This window comes from Tiliqua scincoides, chromosome 2 (assembly GCF_035046505.1).
Source record: "Tiliqua scincoides isolate rTilSci1 chromosome 2, rTilSci1.hap2, whole genome shotgun sequence".
In the NCBI taxonomy this organism is placed as follows: domain Eukaryota; kingdom Metazoa; phylum Chordata; class Lepidosauria; order Squamata; family Scincidae; genus Tiliqua; species Tiliqua scincoides.
The window spans coordinates 17,332,988-17,354,154 of record NC_089822.1 but is presented as its reverse complement, the minus strand read 5'-3'; the positions used below and the strand labels follow the sequence as shown (position 1 = coordinate 17,354,154).

Sequence of the window (21,167 nt, the reverse complement as noted above, 5' to 3'; positions counted from 1 at the left end):
TTTGAGGGTTAGGGTTATTTTGACACTGTCAAGGAGAGTCGAGAGATTAACAGCCCAGTCCTCTCCTGCTCTGGTGCAGTGGAGCCACACAACCCATGCTGCATCCAGCACTGGAGATGAGCAAGCCAGAGATCTCCTTCTTGTTTCCTTACCCCATTTCATGCTCCAGCCTCCTCAATGGGGCTGTGTGGACGTTCACAAGTAAAATCACTGGCGCAAGTCTGAGAAGCCCCATGTAGGGCTTTCGGGCCCGGGAAGGGGATTAAGGTATGACAGAGGCTTCTTCCACTGACCCCCTCCTGGTCCTGAACCGCCCTCCTTCCTGCCTTCCCTTGCCTCCCTGCCTCCGTTCTGCCCTCCCTCCACCCCTGTGCCATCTGTGCTATACTTACAGCAGGTTTGCGACAGTGCAACAGCCGCTGTGCTAGCATTGCACAAGTATAGGATTGGGTTGTAAATCCTATACATCAGTGGCGTTGCTAGAGGGGCGCAAGGTGTGCAAGCCGCACCAGGTGATGTGCACAGGGGGGGGTAAAATCTTGGTATTTTCAAATACCACCTTGCTATATATCAATTGAGGTGTAATTTTGTGCAGAATTCAATGCAACAAACCACGTTGAAATATCTCTATTCTATCAAAAATTGTAGCCAAAAAACCAGTGGGGGTGGGACAATGGTGCATCACCACACCCACCTCCAAGGGTGTTGCCCCACCTACTGCATGGGAGAAGGTTCATCATAGGGATGACATGCAGTCCTCCTGTACTGTGTGATGCAAACCCTAGTGGCACCACTGCTGTACATAAATAAGAAATGAGTAAGCTTTGGAACTGTATTCATTGCCTTAGCTGGTACACTTGCTTTTCCACCACTCTCCCTGCCTCCTCTTGCTTGTTCAGGAGCTACTCACTAATGTCTCCCAAGGCCCTACAGAAATTAGCCGTGAAGTGCCACTCTATTCTAGGCAGCTAGGAAAGAAGTCCTCATTGTTTCTGTGTGATGCTGTCCAGTTTAGCCCCACTGGCACTAATTACATGGCAATAAAGAAAACCCACCTCTTTTAATAGTTTTGCTCACTGACAGCCAAAAGTTGCCTTCTGGCTGCTCCTCGCGACAGCCGTCCAGCCGCCATCCAGCTAGTGAGTCACTCCGAGTCCCACACCCTTTCGCCACAACTGGTAGAAAACATGGAACTTGCTTATATAATCAGCAAACCAACAATGCCACATGCAAAACCATTGCTTATATAGTGATAATATGATCGGAGATCTTGAGTTTCTCCAATTCACCGAGAGCAGTTCCTGATGTTGTTTGGAAACAGAGGAGCTGCTCGACTTCCCACTGCTCGACTTTTGAAGTAACTTACAAAAATGGAAGCACAAGGTTTAATCAGCCGTTTCCGTAACTGGTGCTTCTGCATTTAAACTCTATACCGTCTTCCTCATATATACCCACAAGGGTGGCAACGCCCTCTTGCTTCTTTAGATATATCCAAATCCACTATAACTGGAGGTGAAAGGACAGTGGCATGAACCCTGTGGAGTGCCCTCCTGGAGGAGGCTCACGTGGCGCATCCCTTCAGATGCTGTGTTAAGACCTGGCTTTTTTCATTCTGCATATTGTGAAAAGTGATAGTTGGCTATGGGTACAGGTGGTTGGTTGGTTGGTTGGTTGGCAACCTTCAGTCTCGAAAGACTATGGTATAAGCCTACAGCACCCGGTATTCCCAGGTGGTCTCCCATCCAAGTACTAACCAGTCCTGACCCTGCTTAGGTTCCAAGATCAGAGACCGACAGCCCAATCCTGGGCCTGTTAATGCCAGCGCTGCTACTCAGCACCGGCTTTGGGTGTCATAAATGTGTTGTAAAGCACATTTGCAGCACCTGAGGAGTTGGGAGTGCTGGCGCTGGGCCAGAGCCAGTAGGCACTGTGCCTTAGCACCAGGAGGACGGCTGGCCGGTGCTCCTGCAGCACCGGCTGGCCGTGAGTGTTTTCAAGGTGGGGAGGAGGCTGGGAATGGACGGAATGGGATAGAGGGAGGGCGGAGGCACAGAGCGGAGGCATGGAGCCGAGGTGACCCATTACTGCCAGCTGCCTGGGGGAAAGGAAGTGAATACTCCTTTCTCCTGAGGAGACCCCTGCAGTAGCCACGCTGCCCACAGGATCTGGCAGTCACCATTTTGGCGCCACTGGAGCCCTGGGCACCACCAGGACTTTATTTCTTTACTCAGTGTGTAGTTAAACTGTGGAACTCCTTGCCACAGGATATGGTGATGGAATCAGGCCTAGATGCATTTAAAAGGGGGATTGGACAAATTTCTGGTGGAAAAATCCATCACAGGTTACAAGCCACGATGTGTATGTGCAACCTCCTGATTTTAGAAATGGGCTATGTCAGAATGTCAGATGCAAGGGAGGGCACCAGGATGCAGGTTTCTTGTTGTCTTGTGTGCTCCCTGAAGCATTTGGTGGGCCGCTGTGAGATACAGGAAGCTGGACTAGATGGGCCTATGGCCTGATCCAGCAGGGCTGTTCTTATGTTCTTAGGATTGGGTTGTGAGTGATATTGCTGTGGTGTGTTGGGGATGGGGATGTTGGGCTGTATTTTTAATTGCAAGCTACCATAAGTTGCAAGAACTGCAGGAAAGGTAGCGTATAAATGTTTGAAAGAATAACAATGTTTTAGAAAGAATATGCTAAGAAACCATCATGAATGCTATTGGCATGCGAGAGTCAATGCAGTCATTCAGGGGTAGAAAACCACCCAATGGTGTCCTCATGAGACAGTTGGGTCCTTTAAACGTAGCTCTCATGGTCTAGGATGAATTTGTTTACAGTTGGCTCCCATCCAGCTGGGAGTAACGTTTAAAGTACTCAACCCCACGGTTTTCATTCTGATGGATCTTTCCTGTGAAATCAAGCTCCTCCTCCTGGCAGCATGCCAGTTCTTTGCTTGAGATGCAATACTGGCCCACCCACCCATGTAATCGTACCCCAATCCAACTTAAACCCCCCTCCCATTGATGCAGCTGTGTAAACAGAGTATGCACTGCATTCCACAGGGGAGTACTGGAGGCCTCCTCAAAGTAAAGGAACATTTACTTCCTTACCCCAGGGCAAGCTTCCACCACCCCAACTGGTGTTCTCAGGTCTGCACCAGCTATTTTGCTGGCACACGTGGACATGGGGAGGTGAATTGAGGCCAGAAAGGGGGACAGGATATTGACGGACCTGCTGCCACCAAAAGCCACCCCTTCTTGCCCTCAACACGCCCCCATCTATGCCCACTTCCTGTCCAAAACCTCCCCTGTTCCTCCCCCTCTTTCTACCTCCCGCCCTTACCGCCAACTCACTAGCACTGGGGGGGGTGGCCTCTTGCCAGCCCATGTGTGCCATACACCAGCCATTCTGTGTGTGGCCTTGTTGCACTTGCTGGTGGAATGTCACTTCTGCTGGCAGAAAGAGGATAGGATTGGTCTGTGGATCAATGAAATGTCATCCCAACTACCAGGGCCTCTGAGAGGAATTTTATCAGGGGGTACAAAGTTTCTTTTGGGTCCCTTTGCAAAGGGGGAGGGGTGAAACAGAGTGGGGTAGGGTGGTGATGGGTGAGCAGAATGGGGGCAGGGAGGGGCAAAACAGGGTGGGGGGAGGGTAGAGACTGAAAAAGTCTTTGGAGTCCAGGTCTACTAACCCATGTGGCATCTGTCAGGTCCCCAGCATCCCCAGTTGTGGGAGTGTCCCCAGCATCCCGTGCGGGCAACAAGTCTGAGTAGATAGGTAAACGTAAGATCTCAGGAAATTTGTGGGCCTCCTCCTTTGGCTCCTGGGCCCCCCTTTTGACCCTGGGCCCGGGGAAAAAATTACCCCCTTTACCCCCCTCTCCTAGGCCCTGCTGCATGGAACCTGTTCACAGGAAACTGGCTCCTCTGTGGCTAGGTTAATATTGACAGGACCATGGTCAATCTTAGATTACAGAGTAAGGATGTCCATGTCTATTGGCTGCAAGCGCTGATTGAGGGCTTCCTGAAGGCACCTGATGGCCCACTCTGGGAAGGGTATTGGAATAGACAGACCTTTATTCAGGTCAAGTGAATGCTTTCCCCAGCTCCAAAAATCTCTCTTCATGTGCAGAATTTGCACATCAGAAAGAAGCCTAAGAGAAAAAGCACTTCTCACCAAAATGCTAGATTTCCATATCTATGGATGTTTTTAACGGGCAGAGGGGACCATTCAAATACTTGATTTCCTCTTTTCAAGGTGGTGCAGTTCCATAAGAACTATGAAACCATGTGCTTTCCCCAAGCCTTTAAATAAGCTCTTAATTGTATTGTTTTCTCTTTGTTGTAAAAACACTCCCATTGTTTTTCAGCACTGACTCCACATCAGAGTTTCATTCAACCCCATGCTTGATCATTTAAGGATACGAAACCAAATCTGATCTATGTGTGTTGAAAACAATGCAATGTTTCTTTCCATAATAAGCTATGAAACCAATTAATTTTAATCAAGAACAATTCCTGGAAGGCAAATAATATATTCAAATAACTTTGTGGAGAATGGCTTACAGCAGCAGCATAGCTAGAGGGGGGAAAGGGCTTAGTTTTGCAGGGAGCCTCACCGCAGCATGCAAGCGGCCCCTCCCCCTCCCCTTTGGAGTCATTCCAGGTGTATGCCTCCAGTTTGCTCCCCCTGCCTGGCTGGTTCTGACGGAGAGGGACCCCTTGCACACTGCGGTGAGGCTCCCTGCGAAACTTAGTGCTTTGCACCCCCTCTAGCTATGCCACTGACTTACAACTTGCTTGGCCAAATATATTCAAAAGCTGGAACCATGCAGAGAAAATCTGCGTGGCCCTTTCAAGAGGAAGATGCATCAAATCCATGGTATGTTCCATATGTTTATCTTGTCAAACTTTAGATATAGGCTGATGGGTTCTGAGCTGTCTGTGACAGATCAGGAGAGAGATCTTGGGGTGGTGGTGGACAGGTCGATGAAAGTGTCGACCCAATGTGCGGCGGTAGTGAAGAAGGCCAATTCTATGCTTGGGATCATTAGGAAGGGTATTGAGAACAAAACGGCTAGTATTATAATGCCGTTGTACAAATCTATGGTAAGGTCACACCTGGAGTATTGTGTCCAGTTCTGGTCGCCGCATCTCAAAAAAGACATAGTGGAAATGGAAAAGGTGCAAAAGAGAGCGACTAAGATGATTACAGGGCTGGGGCACCTTCCTTATGAGGAAAGGCTACGGCGTTTGGGCCTCTTTAGCCTAGAAAAGAGACGCTTGAGGGGGGACATGATTGAGACATACAAAATTATGCAGGGGATGGACAGAGTGGATAGGGACATGCTCTTTACACTCTCACATAATACCAGAACCAGGGGACATCCACTAAAATTGAGTGTTGGGCGGGTTAGGACAGACAAAAGAAAATATTTCTTTACTCAGCGTGTGGTCGGTCTGTGGAACTCCTTGCCACAGGATGTGGTGCTGGCGTCTAGCCTAGACGCCTTTAAAAGGGGATTGGACAAGTTTCTGGAGGAAAAATCCATTATAGGGTACAAGCCATTATGTGTATGCGCAACCTCCTGATTTTAGAAATGGGTTATGTCAGAATGCCAGATGCAGGGGAGGGCACCAGGATGAGGTTATCTGGTGTGCTCCCTGGGGCATTTGGTGGGCTGCTGTGAGATACAGGAAGCTGGACTAGATGGGCCTATGGCCTGATCCAGTGGGGCTGTTCTTATGTTCTTATGTTATGTTGTCAAAAACCAGTTTTCTGTCTAGGACTCTCCAGATCTGACATGGCAGTAACTCTTCATCCATCCCTTCACATATCCAAAAGAAACAGCTAGTCTTTCAAGTTCGGCTCGGACGTTAGCCTCAGAACCTCCACTCAAGAAGAAAAGGGACTCCTTTGTCATTGCCAATGTTCAGACGACATTTTGACATTGCCATGGCCAATGGACATGGAAAACTACCCTCATTTCCTTTCTGAAATGTTAAGCAGAGAACAACTTGGTAAAACCAGATGGCCAAGTACATAGCAGGGTAACCCCTTCAATGGAAAAAACTAAAAATATCACAAAGTAGTGTGCAAGCTATGAGAACTCTTCTTTAGGATGGGTGGTGTGCAGTGGTGTCAGTAGGGCTTGTGTCACCCAGTGCAGGAGGCCATGATGGACCTTCTCCCATGCAGTGGGTAGGGCAACACCCCAGGTGGTGTGCGTAATGGTGTACCATAGTCCCACTCCTGCTGGTTTTTTTGGCTATAACTTGTGACAGAATAGAGACATTTCAATGCAGTTTATTTCACTGCATTCTGCATGAAATTACACACTGAATGATATATAACATGATTATGTTATTCCAAAATACCAAGATTTTAAAAATTTTGGTGTGTAATGGCATCACACACACCCCCGTAGCATCACCCAGTGTGGCCTTGTGATGCCACTGGTGGTGTGTAAAACTAGGTGGAAGGTAAAGAAAAGGCTGGGCATGATGCTGAGGCACCCAAGGTTGCAGGCCATTACAAGACAGAGTGCAGGAAGTCGTAGGCAGACTTACAGCTCAACCCTGTTCATGTCTCGTCAGAAGTCCTTTTAAGTTCAATGGGACAGACTAACCCTATGAGCCTTTTGCAACACCAGAGTAAGTGGGGCAAAAGGCCCAGAGATGGTGCAAGGTGCGCACCCACAACTGGGCCAGTGTGAGGCACCACTGCAAAGAGATGGTAGCATTGGAATCATGCTGCTGCAAACACCAGGCTGTGTCAGCCTTGGTAAGTTGTCAGCAAGCATGTGTCATGGGTGGGGATAGAAAGGGCAGTTTCCTGACAGGGGGGAGGAGGGGAGGGGGTGAATCAGAGGAGAGGGGATAGATCAGGGGAGAGAGGTGGTGTATCCAGGCAGCACTGGTGGACTCCAGAATTCAATCCCCCTTCTCTCATTTTCTCCCATTTGCTCTCCTCATGCCAGCTAGATAGCTGACATAAGTCCAAGGAGACCGACAGGCCACCAGTAGGTTTATGGAGAGGGAAGGGGAAAATATTTTCCCTTACCTCTCACAGGCCTCTGGATTGCCCGCCCCCAACCTAGTTTGCAGTGTGTTATCTCCATGGCATGCATGTATGCTACAGTGTGGCGGGGATGGGACTGGGCTGTTACCCAAAGGTGTGTATAAAATTGCAGCCTTAATCGTATTGGACTCTACCAAATATTCAATAGATTTCTGCTTGTACCAAGGTCTGCCCTGGGGCAAAGAAACAATAATAGCTTTCCCCCCCCACCTTTCTTTAAAAAATATGAAATCTAGCAGTTACTCCATCCTGTCTCCTGCACTTATTGGATCACAGAGCGAGCCAAATGTGGTTGTGCATCTAAAAAAAACCCGCACAAGGGACCTCAACCCTACCTGCCCACCCCTGACACAGTGAAGGTCCTCTGGTTTTCCCATGGGGTCCATGGGGATGCTGACCCTGTGGGGAGCAGCGGCTGCAGCTGCAAACCATCTCCTGCCTTCTCCAGGCCATTCCTAGATGCCCTGTCCCAATGCTGGGACATCTAGAAAGTATTAAATAGAATAGAGGCCTGTTTGCAGTATGTGGGAGGACTCACACCTGTGTATAGCCTGATTCTGGGCACCAATGGGGGGGGGAATAATTGACTTGTTCATGCATTTTCCAAATGCATAGGAAAAAAAAACCAGTGGGGACCCCATCAGGGCTGTTGCTCCAGCCCCCCACCCCCAAAATAACTGGAACTGCCACTGGGTGGTGCACTAGGTACAGAATCAATAGAAATCAAATCAGCTGTGGTCAGAGAAACATCAAACCTTCAACGTTAAGATGACCAAACAGCAAGTCGTACCTGTCAGTCCCTTGCTGAAAATGACACAAACATGACCGTATTACTAAACCATTGTCACAATGTCGGTCATGTCGTGAGAATGGATGATGGCCGGATCCCAAAGGATCTCCTCTATGGAGAACTCGTGCAAGGAAAGCGCCCTACAGATAGACCACAGCTGCGATACAAGGACATCTGCAAGAGGGATCTGAAGGCCTTAGGAGTGGACCTCAACAAGTGGGAAACCCTGGCCTCTGAGCGCCCCGCTTGGAGGCAGGCTGTGCAACATGGCCTTTCCCAGTTTGAAGAGACACTTGGCCAACAGTCTGAGGCAAAGAGGCAAAGACGGAAGGCCCATAGGCAGGGACAGACTGCACTTGCTCCCGGTGTGGAAGGGATTGTCACTCCTGAATTGGCCTTTTCAGCCACACCAGACGCTGTTCCAGAACCACCTTTCAGAGCACGATACCATAGTCTTTCGAGACTGAAGGTTGCCAACAACAATGTCACATGATCAAATTCTAGTGATAGGGACAAATTCTAGTGATAGGGACAAATTTCATTGGGTGCAAGGTTTGAAAACATATTTCTCAAACTTAGACTCAGTCCTAGTTGGCTTCAAATGTTCCTTCTCTGCAAGCCGTCCCTGCCACTTCAATTCCCTATCCCCAAATTTATCTGGATGGTAGCAGGGAGGGCTCACAGTAGGCCTCCCTGACTGCCCCCCACTACAAAATGCAGCATGTGTCCCGTTGATATGGCTGCATCGGTGCTGGAATGTTGGTTAGCTGCTATTTACTACCTTAGTATTACCTTCTCAACATGAATGTTCTGGTGACCTTAACTCACCAGGTTAATATGGGGTCTTCAAAAGCTGGAGTGCAGCAGGGCTGAGAAGTAAATATGGTTCACTAACTGGGTAGTTACTTATTTCCTGCTGAATACCAAGGACAGGGATATGTTCTTCTACATTTCCTCCCAGGCGGGGATCTTTCCCAGCCCAGCCTGGAGATGCCAAGGATTGAATCTGCAGTCTTGGTAATCCAAACCAAATTGAGCTGCAGCTTCACCCCCAAGCTGGTTGTTAGCTTTCCCCCCACCCAATGCTTTTCTGGTGCCACAACCATAGGAGGAAAAAGCAATCCCTTCTAGCTGAGTGTTCTAAAGATAGGAAAATTCTGCTTCTCATTTCTTGAGAAAGATTTTTCCTCCAATCGAGGAACAGCCACGTCTGGTTTTCTGGAGGAAGTAGGCAAAAAAAGGCCTCATGTCTGGCATTGTTGCAAAGCCAGAAAACAGAAGTGAAACTGCAGTTCAGGACTCACCAACTTGTCTGCCCTCCTTCCCAATAATAAAGCCCATTACTCTTGGATTCTGATTTTTGCTGAGAGGTATGCTGAATTTTCATGTGGAAGTGTGCAACTGAGAACACCATTTTGGCCATTTTGCCATCCTACAAATCAATGGTAAGGCCACACCTGGAGTACTGGTCGCCACATCTCAAAAAGAACATAGTGGAAATGGAAAAGGTGCAAAAGAGAGCGACTAAGATGATTACTGGGCTGGGGCACCTTCCTTATGAGGAAAGGCTTCAGCGTTTGGGCCTCTTCAGCCTAGAAAAGAGGCGCCTGAGGGGGGACATGATTGAGACATACAAAATTATGCATGGGAAGGATAGAGTGGATAGAGAGATGCTCTTTTCCCTCTCACACAACACCACAACCAGGGGACATCCACTAAAATTGAGTGTTGGGAGTGTTAGGACAGACAAAAGAAATTATTTCTTTACCTAGCATGTAGTTGGTCTGTGGAGCTCCTTGCCACAGGATGTGGTGATGGCATCTGGCCTACATGCCTTTAAAGGGGGATTGGACAAATTTCTTGAGGAAAAATCCATCACGGGTTACAAACCATGATGTGTATGTGCAACCTCCTGATTTTAGAAATGGGCTATGTCAGAATGCCAGTTGCAAGGGAGGACACCAGGATGCAGGTCTCTTGTTATCTGGTGTGCTCCCTGGGGCATTTGGTGGGCCACTGTGAGATACAGGAAGCTGGACTAGATGGGCCTATGGCCTGATCCAGCAGGTCTGTTCTTATGTTCTTATGCTATCTAGGCTAGGATAGCCGGGGCAGGAGGAGAAATTTCTCCACGGCTGCCTCACAACTGCTTTGTGAGAAGGAGGAAGAGAATGGAAAAACAGTGCCATCACTTCTTTCTGCTGGGACCTCCATACAGTGGTGTGGTGTGGTGTAGCAAGCAAGGGTGGTAGTGGTATGCTTTGGGTACCAGGCTCGATGGGGATATTGCATGGCCACATCGAAGCCATGCATGCAAGTCTTCTTTAAAAAAGCAACCTGGCCATGTGGGTTGGCTTGGTGTCACCCTTGCTTGGCCTCAGCTGTATTCGGTCACTCCAAGTTGCTTCCTGTTCTTGCAAGCTACACTTTGAGCTTGCCACAGAGTCCAGCCGCTCCAAATCTGGCCTCTACAGACCTCAGAGCAGAGCAAAGAGGCGACTTAGCCAAGTTGGCTTTACTCCAAGTTCTACAGCAGCTTGCAAGCCAGAAGTAATTTGTGGTGACGTGAAAATCACGTCACTGCCTATTACTTCTGTGTCTGTGCAGGTGGTGGGGCGACGCCATAGTGAACTGAGTATGAGACCTGGTAGCAATACCTCTGCCTCCATAAGTGTGGACTGTTCCCCTCTTCTTCCAGAGAGGCCACCAAAGTACCAACTGCCCTTGAGGAGAAGGAAGAGAACAGAAGCGAATGAGTCATATCCCTCGCTTCCGTCACCCCAACCCTTTCGGTTGTAATGGTTTCCCAATGTTTCCTTTTATGTAAGCCGCTCTGAGAGCCTGGTTGGCTGAAGGGTGGGCTGCAAATGCTTTCCATAAATAAGTTAATAAATAAGCTTTGAGGAACAAACAAGCTGTGGCATGAAAGCTCCATATTTGGAATTCCTGGTGTTTTGTTTTTTTTTTTTTCCTGTCTCAGAAAGCAGTTGTGGGAGATCCTGATTTGGATCCAGCTCACAGCACGGGGTGGGGGGAGGGTGCTAACCCTTTCCCCCATGACCCTGATTCAAATTCCTGTCAGAACTGCTGTTGGCAACAGGGGAAAACATCAAGATTGTGCCTAAATGTTTTTGTCTCCATGCTTAATAGGAGTTTCAGGAGGGGGTGTCTTAAATAGAAGAATTTGTGCAGGGGCAAAGGGTTGGCTGCTCTTTCCTCATATTGTGCCTAAACCTAAATGAGGCTTCCCTGTGACCTCTTTTTGAAATAGGAAAAAACACAGGGAATTTCCCTTTTAGGATGCAGTTTGGCACTGTGTGTTATCTAGGAGGCCCAAAATATCTTGTTTGAGCACGTTTTATGGCCGGAGATAAGCAAATATGGGATAGGATTAAGTGGTTAAATCATAGGGTAGAATCCATAGTTTCCTTTCCTCCAGAACAAGGAAAATGTGAACAGGGCCAGCCCCAGGAGCACCCCAGGAGCACTCCCGCGGGGCCCCTCACTCACCATATAGCCATGGCAACTGTAGCTGTGGCAAGATGAGCACTGGTGGTGCCTTGCATAAAGTGCAGCACAGCACCTGGAAATAAGAACATAAGAACAGCCCCACTGGATCAGGCCATAGGCCCATCTAGTCCAGCATCCTGTATCTCGCAGCGGCCCACCAAATGCCCCAGGGAGCACACCAGACATGATGACATCACCACCAACTGCTTCTGGGTGGCCCATTTTGGGCCAATTGGACCCGGGCAGGTGGGAAGGCCCAAAGTACAAGCACTCCACACAACCCGCTATCCTCTGGGACACTGAGATCCTGGCTGCGGCACTGGGCAATCCGCCCACCATGCTGGTACTTGGCCCTTTAAAGCACTGGGCCCAATTTGGGCAAATTGGCTTAAGGTCAGCCCTGACTTTGGATCCCACCTATACATTTTAATGGGATTTCATTTTTATTTTGTCAGGTGTCTACTGTTGCCTCCAAGAGAACTCGGGGATGGGTTAGACAAAGAAATCAGATAAATAATATCAACCTATATTTCAAGCGTAACTGGTCTCTCCCACAAAACAAGAGATGTTTCTCATTTAACTTTTCTTCTGAAGACGTTCCAGTGTCTGTGTTGTGCAATGCAAAAGGTCTTCCCCTAGTCATATCCTTCCAAATGCCAGCTGCACAAAAAAATTGTGTTTGTTCTTCTTTCCTGGAAAGAAAGTCACAGATTGAAGCAGGTTCAAGAGCAAAGAGCAGCCACGGAGGTTTCTTGCAACATCAGAAGACATCCTTGCCATTTGGCAATAGATTGCATAAACTGATGAACTGATGTCTGTGTGTGTGTGTGTGTGTGTGTGTGTGTAGGGGGGTTGAATGGTGTACTGTTTGTTATTTATAATCAGTGTGTCATAAAATGTATTCTGCAATAGGTCGGAACATATTGTTTGTGTCTTGTCTAGGGACTACCCCTTATTCCTGGAACGTTAAAAAAAATAGATAAAGCAAGCAAATTTACTTTGTATGTTTTTGTCTTTTACAAACTGGTTAGAAAAGGGTTAAGAAGACTTTCTCTTGCCCCACTCACCACCCTGTTGATCTTTGCTGCAGATTGTAGTCTTCTATCTCTACATTTTGTAGAGAAACAAACACAAGGGGCCAGGGACTACTTATGACTAAGCATCACATGTAGTTTGGTTGTTTAATTGCAATCCTATCCACACTGAATTGAGAATGAGCCTCGCTGACCACACTGGGACCGACTTCCCCAAAAATGTATTGCGAAGCCATCATGGCCCTCTGTGCAATGGGGTGAGGACGCTGGAGGATATAGAATGGCTTTCAAATCAACATTGGGACAGGATGCGGAGACCATGCTAGGAGTAAATCTAAACACACGCACATAAAAATGAGAAAAATATAACTGATAGTATGTTGATGTTGGCAGTTGGTTCTGCTGAACGGCAGAGAAATCTTGTAGCCCCTGCCGCTTCCCTTTCTTTGCAGAATACATTTTCCCTAGATCCCTTGAATGTGTTCCCTGAAGGCCTTTTCTTCAAACATAAACAGCCCCATGTAAATTAGGGTTCTTTTTTTTCCCCCCCGATGGTTTCAGCCTTTACTTTTGCTGAATCAGGAGCAAGTAAGTTTGACAAGTGCCAATTTAAAACGGTAAGTGATACCAAGAGAAAGTGGAGGGTTTCAGAGACTCTGGAGCTGGAAAGTGTCTCTTCAAAACAGATAATCGTGTTTGGCAATCACAGCCCCGAAACCTTAAATGACTGTGTCGCCTTGGGACAAGAACAATGGCAGTGGGACGCTCCAAGTGGAAGAGGCAGAGCGTCCAAGTCGCAGGAATGTCAGCTTAATTTAGGGTTCTTGACTTTGTCCCAAAATAAATCAATCATTTTCTCATTATCAGTGGTTTTGCTGGAAAGAATGAGCTGTACCACATGACACATGTCCTGGCTCAGGCCTTTCAAAACAGCCACCAAAGGCCTTCACACTTTCTCAATGGAATACAAAGAAGCAGATAAGGTAAGAGCATGACTACTTTGCTCAGATGACGAAAGGTAATTCCGCTGTGATGCTTCTGGGATTTTTCCCATCCACAGATCTTCCCAGATTGTGGAATTTCAAATGAGCCAGACTTGTTTCTGAAGTGGAAACCAATGCATTAGGAATCCTCTATATTTTGTTTCCAAATTTGGTGCAATCTCCATTTGCAGCAACTCAGTAATGGACCTGCCCCACAACATGCCCTGGGGCAAAGGTCCATGATGCCGCTGCCCCCATACTGCACTGCCCCCCATACTTACCCGGCACAACAGGGCCTCGCGCATCATTAGGGATGACCCAGAAAGCCGTCTGAGGCTTCCCATGCAGTCCTACACAGTACTTCCGGGAAACTGGACATAGCTGCTTAAGATCACATCGGAAGCCTCAGAAGGCTATCCAAATGGTCCTGAACACTGCGTGGGCATAGCGCTCAGGGCATTTGCCCCCAGCTCTCCTGCCAGGTCCACCACTGCAACAACTTTTAATTCCTGCAGTTTGTATGTGTCTTTTCCAAAAATCCGTGTCACGGATGCACGCATGCGCATTGATAAAACACTCAAAAAAAGAAGCAACCTTGATGTGATTGTGCAATTGGTTGCATAAAGTCCGACTACCGTTTCCTGATCAAATGTGTCCCAGCGCTGGAAATTTGCATCCAGTTTTTTTGCACCCTGGACATTTGTGTCCCAAAATATGGATATTTATAGTAGATGTACTTTTTTTATTTTTTTAACGCAAAGGTAGGGTTAGGGCTGGGAAAAGAGACTTAGCATATATAACATGGGGTTTGTTGCCTAGTTGCAGTTTGTTGTCAAGTTCTAGTGGGATGCAAATGACCAGAAAGCCAAAAAAAAGAAAAAAAGATGCAAATGTCCAGGGATGCCAATGACCGGGATGCATTTAATCAGGACACAATTGTCCATCACACAAATAACCTTGTACTGCCATGGCTATTTGTTGTTCCTGCTGGACCACTCAGCATCAGTTGTGGTGTCCTTCCAAGTCACCTGGTAGGACTGGTGTTGGGGACACCATTTTATAGTGGCTCTAGGCCTTTGATCCCGGAAGGTGGTATTGGAGCACTCTTTCTCTTCACCTGGCCATTGGCTTAAGGTGTGCCACATAGCTCCGTTTTCTCTCCTATGCTATTTAACATCTACATGAAGCCTCTGGAAGAAGATCATTTGGGGGTTTGGAATTGAATGTCACCATTGCCCAATCCTATCCGCCCCCCATTGAGGCAGATGCAGTGCTGCTGGTGGAACGCACACTGCATCCTATGGGCTGGCAGGGGACTAGACAGTTCAGGAGAGGTATGTATAGAACACTTTGTAGGCCTCATGGTTTCCAATGGGTTTCCTCAGACTATTCAGCTGGTGTAAGTCAGAGGAGAGTCTGGAGGCAGGTCTGGGCTGGAAAAGGGGGTGCACTAGTGCTACTGAGCTCTGGCTCCTTCCACTCCGAGCCTACCTTCTCCCCACCCTGATCCTTTCATGATCTTCACCTGAACAGCCCCTGCCACTGGTGTACCAGTGACAGCAAAGGATGGTGGAGGTTCTGTAGGCTGGTGGTGCGGCGTCCAGCCATTTGTGTGGAAGATCCACCCCCTCACAAGGTCTGGATAGGACTGGGCCACAAAACCCCTTGTTCCTTTTTCAGTGTGCAGCTGCCAGCTGCCATATACTTGATACCACAGAGTGGGAAAAATACGTCCATTTCTGAAGGAACTCCAGCCATTTGTGCTTGCTTGCCTGGCCTACAGAACAGTGAAGAAGATTTTATGACACGAACGTGAGACTTACAGTAGTGGATTGTCAGATCCACCTGGATCTGAATAGGACTGGGCTGCAAGACACCTTGCCCCTTTTCACCGTGCAGCTACCAAATACAGGGGGACCCCTATATCTGTGGATCCTGTATCCGTGGTTTCAGGTATGTGTGGACACAGGTGGCCCCCCTGCCGAAGCTGTGGACATCTACCCGTAGCCTTGGCAGGCCTCAGAACAGCCGTTTTGGGCAGAAAAATGTCACTTCCAGTTTTCAGCAAAAAGCCAGAAGTGACGTTTTAATGCCCATAAAAGGCATTAGGAGGGCTGGGGAAGCCCTGGCAACACCTGTATCCACAGTTTTGCCTATCCATGGGGTGGGTGGGTTCTGGAATGGAAACCCCCCCACAAGGGGGCACACCAGTACTTGATACCATTGAATGGAAAAAATACATCCATTTGCTGAAGGGATTCAGTGCTGCAGCTTGCCCATGGTCCACTTCCAGAATTAATTGTAGATCTTTTCTCAGACTGGAATGCTTGAGAGCTCCAATGTAAAGCAGCTGCAGGAGAGTAAACAAAATGGAAAAAGTCCACTCAAACCTTGGAAATATTAATTATATCCTTGGTTGGGGTGGAACCTCTCCATCCATACCTTCTCCCTTTATACCAAAAACAGTCCAACATGTCACTTTTTAAACCACCTTAAAACCATTTGTCAGGATCCCCCCTCCCAAAAAAAATAAAACATGAGAACTGCAGTTTATGTGTGTGCATGCGTGTGTGTGGGTGTTTTATTAGTTCCTTTATTTTTATTTTCATTTATTAGTCCTTTTATAGCATTATAATTCCTGTGGGTTTTAGGGTGTGTATCACAGCACTTAAAACAGATTTGAAAACAGTTTAAGTGTGTAGTGTTGACACACTCTCCTCTTCCCTCAGGCCAAATTTGTGACATGATAGGTGCCGCAGCTTGAGCCTTAAGTACTGAAATGTTCTTGAAAGGGCCCCCTGCTGCCATTCCTTAGTTGAAATTAAGAGCCCTTTATTCCATGAGTGGATTTCTAAGACTGTTCTGACCACATACATTTACTGGGCATGTATGGCCACATGCATTTACTACAGGCACATTGATGTAGAAGCCTTGCTGAAACTGAGCAGGCCTGGATAAGGCAGTGCCTAGATATTTGCTGCCTTCAGTGGCATGATGGGAAAAGGCAGGGTACAATCAGATCATGAAAATGATGTCAGAGACAGAGCGCAGAGAGGAAAGGTACTGATTTGGAAGAGTCCAGGGCACCCTTCCTCTCCATTTACTCCATACTTTTCATTCCCACCTGTGGCATTGTTAGAAGTGAGGATTGACTGTGCAACAATTCCTGGTTATGACTGTTAAAACCCTAAAGAATTTGGGCTTGTGAACCTGAAGGACCACCACATCCCATGTGAGCCTGCCTGTTCAAGGAAGTCATCTGGAGAGGCTCTGCTCTGGGTCTCCTACACCACTCAAAGTGAGGCTGATGGGTACTCAGAACAGAGTCTTCTCAGTTGTCACACCCAGGTTCTGAAACTCCCTTCCCCAAGCAGTCCAGCCAATCTCATTTCTCTCTTCATTTAGGAAGAGAATGAAGATCTCATTTTTTTTAGCTTGGCCTGAGGATCTTTGTGGAACTATCCAGTTAGTGTTTTCATGGATTTGTTCTTTCTTTGTCTTGATATTTGTCTTGGGAGAAGCCCTGAAACAGTGGCGAACCTCCCATTATATTCAGTGGGGCAAATGCCCTGGGTGCGAGCTTTTAGGATCCCACAGAAGTCTCTCTGAGGGGTCAGAAGCTGTGCTTTTGTTTTCCAGAAGCATAGTTTATAGTGTCAGGGAAGCCTCAGAAAGCTTTCCCAATGCAGCGTGGGGTTGCGTGAGGCTCCATGAGTCTCAGGTGAGTGGGGGGCGGGATTTGTGCACAGGGAGGGACGGCGACAGCCCAGGGGGAGCCATCGCAGACCTTTGCCCCAGGGCATGTGGCTGGGGAGGTCTGCCACTGCCCTGAAATTTGCTTCAGGTTTCATTTTTATGCTGTTTTGGGACCAAGAAGAACTGGCCTGACATTGGGTAATAATTCTGGACGGCTTGATGGCATCAGATGCTTAGGTACAGTTTGTCACAATTCAAATGTTTGACAAAATGAATGAAAACTCAAATAAGAATGCAGGAGAGGGGCAAACATCTTTCAAAGGAGACAAAATATTTTGTGAATGCCAGCATGAAAGTTTGACCCACACAAGTGATTTCAACTCATCCCCTAACCAAACTTGCTCATTTTGGAGGAGGCTGAAGTTTTGATTCTGAAAATCTGTCGGCTTGAGATCTTTGAACTGGGCATTGCTGCTTGGCCATTGTGGAGATGATGAAGTCATTAATGCAGAATGTTGCCCTGGGACAGCTGCCTCCTGCTTTGAGCAAATAAACTTGTCAGCAATGCCTCCAGACTCATATTCAATAAATACCTTCACTTTGGCTGATTGAAATTCATGTAACAGCAGGAACCCAGCTTTGAAGCTGCAATAACGCCAATCCACCATACTTGCACTCAACGGTAGTTGAAAATTGTAAGTCAAAAGAAAATCCTAGCGAGTTATGTGACAATGTTCCTAAAGAACAGAAAAGGTTATTTCCAACTTCCTTGCTCTACTGTGGTTATGAATGGCCAGTTTGGATGTACATTCGAATCACAGCAGGAAGTGATACAGCCAAGACAAAACTTTCCCACTTGATTCTTTGATGGACCTGAGCCCTGTGCCTGAACACATGTCAAAATTGTGATCGATCCAATGCATTTTGCAACTGCTGCTCCTCATTGCTCATATCAGCGACCGACACCATGTGACTTATGGAAGCAAGTCAAATAAGTTATTATTTTACTGTGGCAATGAAGGAAAAGCAACTAGTTAACAAGTGACTGGAAGTCCCTAGAACTGGTGACCTTCAGTAGTCCATATAATGTGATTTCAGGCCACTGAGTAATAAACAGACTAGGGTAATATTTACAGACATGTCTGGAATGCTGAAAGTTACTCGCTCTCTTACGGGAAAGTCGTTAATGATCCTGTGTGGAGGTTGACCATTTCATGTTTGCCTAGAAGTGCTTCTGGGTCCCTTGTCACTTGTTTATGCTGAGCTTTCCTGTTTGGCTTTGAATGCCTTTTCTCCAGTACATTTCCAAAAAGGTATGTGTTCTTCCAGAGAGTGTGTCCAAGGGGATCCAATAAGGGACTACAAACTGTATTTTAAAGAAGTGGATTTAGTGACCGGATTGAAAAGAAGTGAGCTCTTCCTCTGATTGCAATATTTTCTTTTATTTTCCAAAGTACAAATGGAACCATTTTTTGTCCTACCAGCAGATTTGATTGCTTTGAAAAGTGATGTTTAAAAACTAAGAATGGGAAACATGGGAAATCTGTTCCATAGGGAAGTCAAAACAGAAGGGAAGGCTTTCTCGTTTCTTATTTAACTTATTCTGGGACATTAAAAAAAAAAAAATCAAAATGGCAAACCTGCTTCTGAAACAGCAGATTTAGAAGTTGAACTTTGCCAAGGACATGGGATTTACTTGGTTAAGAAAGGAGGAGATTCTGTTTCACCAAACATCAAAATCATTCCATATTCAATCAGAATATTTTGGAGTTCCATGAAGATGCGTGGTAACTATTTGCAGCTGCCTCGAGGCCATTTCCTTCACATTCCATAACAGCCCTGAAGGCGGAAAGTATGAAGCCATGTGCCAGTTTTCATTGATCGTGGTGTCGGCTGCAAACCGTTCCGTTGTGGTCTCCAAAAGCCATTCTGATTATTAGTACCTTGTTTCTGACTTGATGCCAACAGCGGGGGGGGGGGGGGAATGCAAAAATCTGCTTCCTATTTCAAATCGGAATGCAATACCAAAACAATCCCATCACATCATTGTACAATATCGGGCTAAAAATATTTCCAAAAGCAAGGGGAAGCAGGCCACCCTGGTGATGGGCCAGTAACCCACTTTTCAGTGGAGTTTTCAGTGGCAGCCTCCTTCACTCAGGGACACAACTGTGAAAACAACCAAAGGAAGCTTCCCAAGAGCAACAAAAGAGAACTGAAACTAGAGAAAAGTGACATCAGGCTTGCAAACAGCAATTTGCCTGGGTGCCTGGGGCAGGAAAGAATTGTCACAGGCGTTATTGCATTTTTTTTAAGACTGAAAATGACTAACATAGATATCGGTGGAAATGAGGCAGGTATCAATGCCTATGGACTAGTGCCTATGAACTTTCCAGCAAGGTAAATTTTCCTAGCAGCACCCAGGAGAAGCACATCCAAGGAAAGACTCCACTGCAGTTTCTGTTTTGGAACTTCTGTTTGGGCCAGGAAGAAAGAAAAAGGAAGCGGGGAGTTCACTTCCTTTTTCCTGGCTGGGGACAACAGCAGCCCGCATCATGAGCCTGCCACTACCACAATGTGCTGCCTTCCCCATGTGTCACCACCATGTGTCACCCCATGTGTCACCACAACCAGCATTCTGTAAAAGGGGTGGGGCATGATTTTAAAGAGGTGTGGTTTGATGCCTGATTTAGCTCCTGATGACTCAGGCTGCAACCCTATATGCATTTTCCTGGGAGTAAGCCCTAATGAACCCAATGGGGTTTACTTTTGGGTAGACACGCATAGGATTGTGCTTTCAGTCGGGTATGTTTCTGGTCCTTCTTTGGGGTAACTTAACTTCAAAACCCGGCACTGCATATAATACAGTTTATCCCAAATCAAAAATATATTTTCATTTTGATTTTAAAGCTTACATGGGAGTTCTTGGTTCATCCTTTTAGGAGCATCTCTTAGTTTTCTGGGGAGGACTTTCTGCTGTTGTTACCCCACACAACAGGATAATAGTAATCTCTGCTCCAGTAAAAGCCTAGGGCTTCTTGTGCAAAACACTGAGAAATTGGATACAAACAGACAGTAAATCTGTATGTTGCTTAAATACTGTGGAATGATGATAGGCTAGGAATCTTCTTTTTCCTTCCTTCCTCAGAAGATATTTTGACTTTGGAAGAGAGTAAAATGTTAGACAATATCATGTATAATTATCTTTGAAGACAGAGAAATAAGGAAACATAATAAATCTATGCGGCATTAAAAAGGCAATACAGGTGTGCACCATTTAACAATGGGGATACGTTGTCTGATCCCTGTTGTTATGCGATTAGGCAGTTAAGCGAACATTTAGTACAATCTGGTGCCTTTGTTGTATAAGCAGATGCTCCCTACCAGAAACTAACTGGCTGCATAGGCTACTGGAGATGGATTGCCTCTTCTTTGCATTAAGAGTCTCTCTCTTATGTAAACAGACACTTTGTGGGAGTCCTGACTGACTCTTAAGAGGCTCTTTGTTGTGCTTTGATGACCATTATATATGCAGTCCATCATTAAGTGGAAGGTTGTTAAGTGGTGCACACCTGCACTTAAGTCTATAATACTTGTATGGCAGTCACAGATGTAACTGTGCCAGTGAACAAGCAACAAGTGTCTAGGTCTGCACTACAAGAGACAAAGGGATGTCTGCCTGTGCATGTAAGACTGCACAGGGGATGGAACAGGGCAGGGGGATTGGTGGGTGGGGGTGGGTGGAAAAGGGAGGAGGTGGGGCAGGGAGGAGGACATACTGAGTTTGTAGGAAGGCAGGTTCAGCAGCAGTGGTGCCCACCAAATCCTAACCCAGGCCGAAAACATCTCCCATCCATCTTCCAGGATCTACTGCAGCCATTTTCAGCCACTGTGCCATGGCACACTGGTGTGCCACAAATTGTTTACAGGTGTGCCACAGAGGTTTGGGGATGGGTCACTTATTAGTAAGGCCATTGAGGCATGTGAGCCCCCACCAACAGCATGGTGTGCCTTGTCAATTGCCAAAAACCTGATGGTGTGCCTTGACAATTTTAGAACCTTGTCAATGTG

General features: G+C 46.9%; 1 protein-coding gene and 1 non-coding gene across 3 annotated transcripts in view; both read left to right on the top strand.

Annotated features, from left to right (window-relative positions):
• Positions 1-21,167, top strand: part of DAB2 (DAB adaptor protein 2) — a 107,113-nt gene that overhangs the window by 30,656 nt on the left and 55,290 nt on the right. The window contains exon 1 of one of the 2 annotated variants that reach the window (XM_066615953.1): positions 13,380-13,400. The exons of the other annotated variant lie outside the window; for it this stretch is intronic. The gene's annotated coding sequence lies outside the window, so the exon portion shown is untranslated. Of the gene's footprint in view, positions 1-13,379; positions 13,401-21,167 lie in introns of those variants that run through there. 2 annotated transcript variants of the gene reach the window in all.
• On the top strand, positions 4,797-4,901 carry LOC136643392 (U6 spliceosomal RNA). The gene has a single exon (XR_010793997.1). It is a non-coding gene; the product is annotated as a U6 spliceosomal RNA (small nuclear RNA).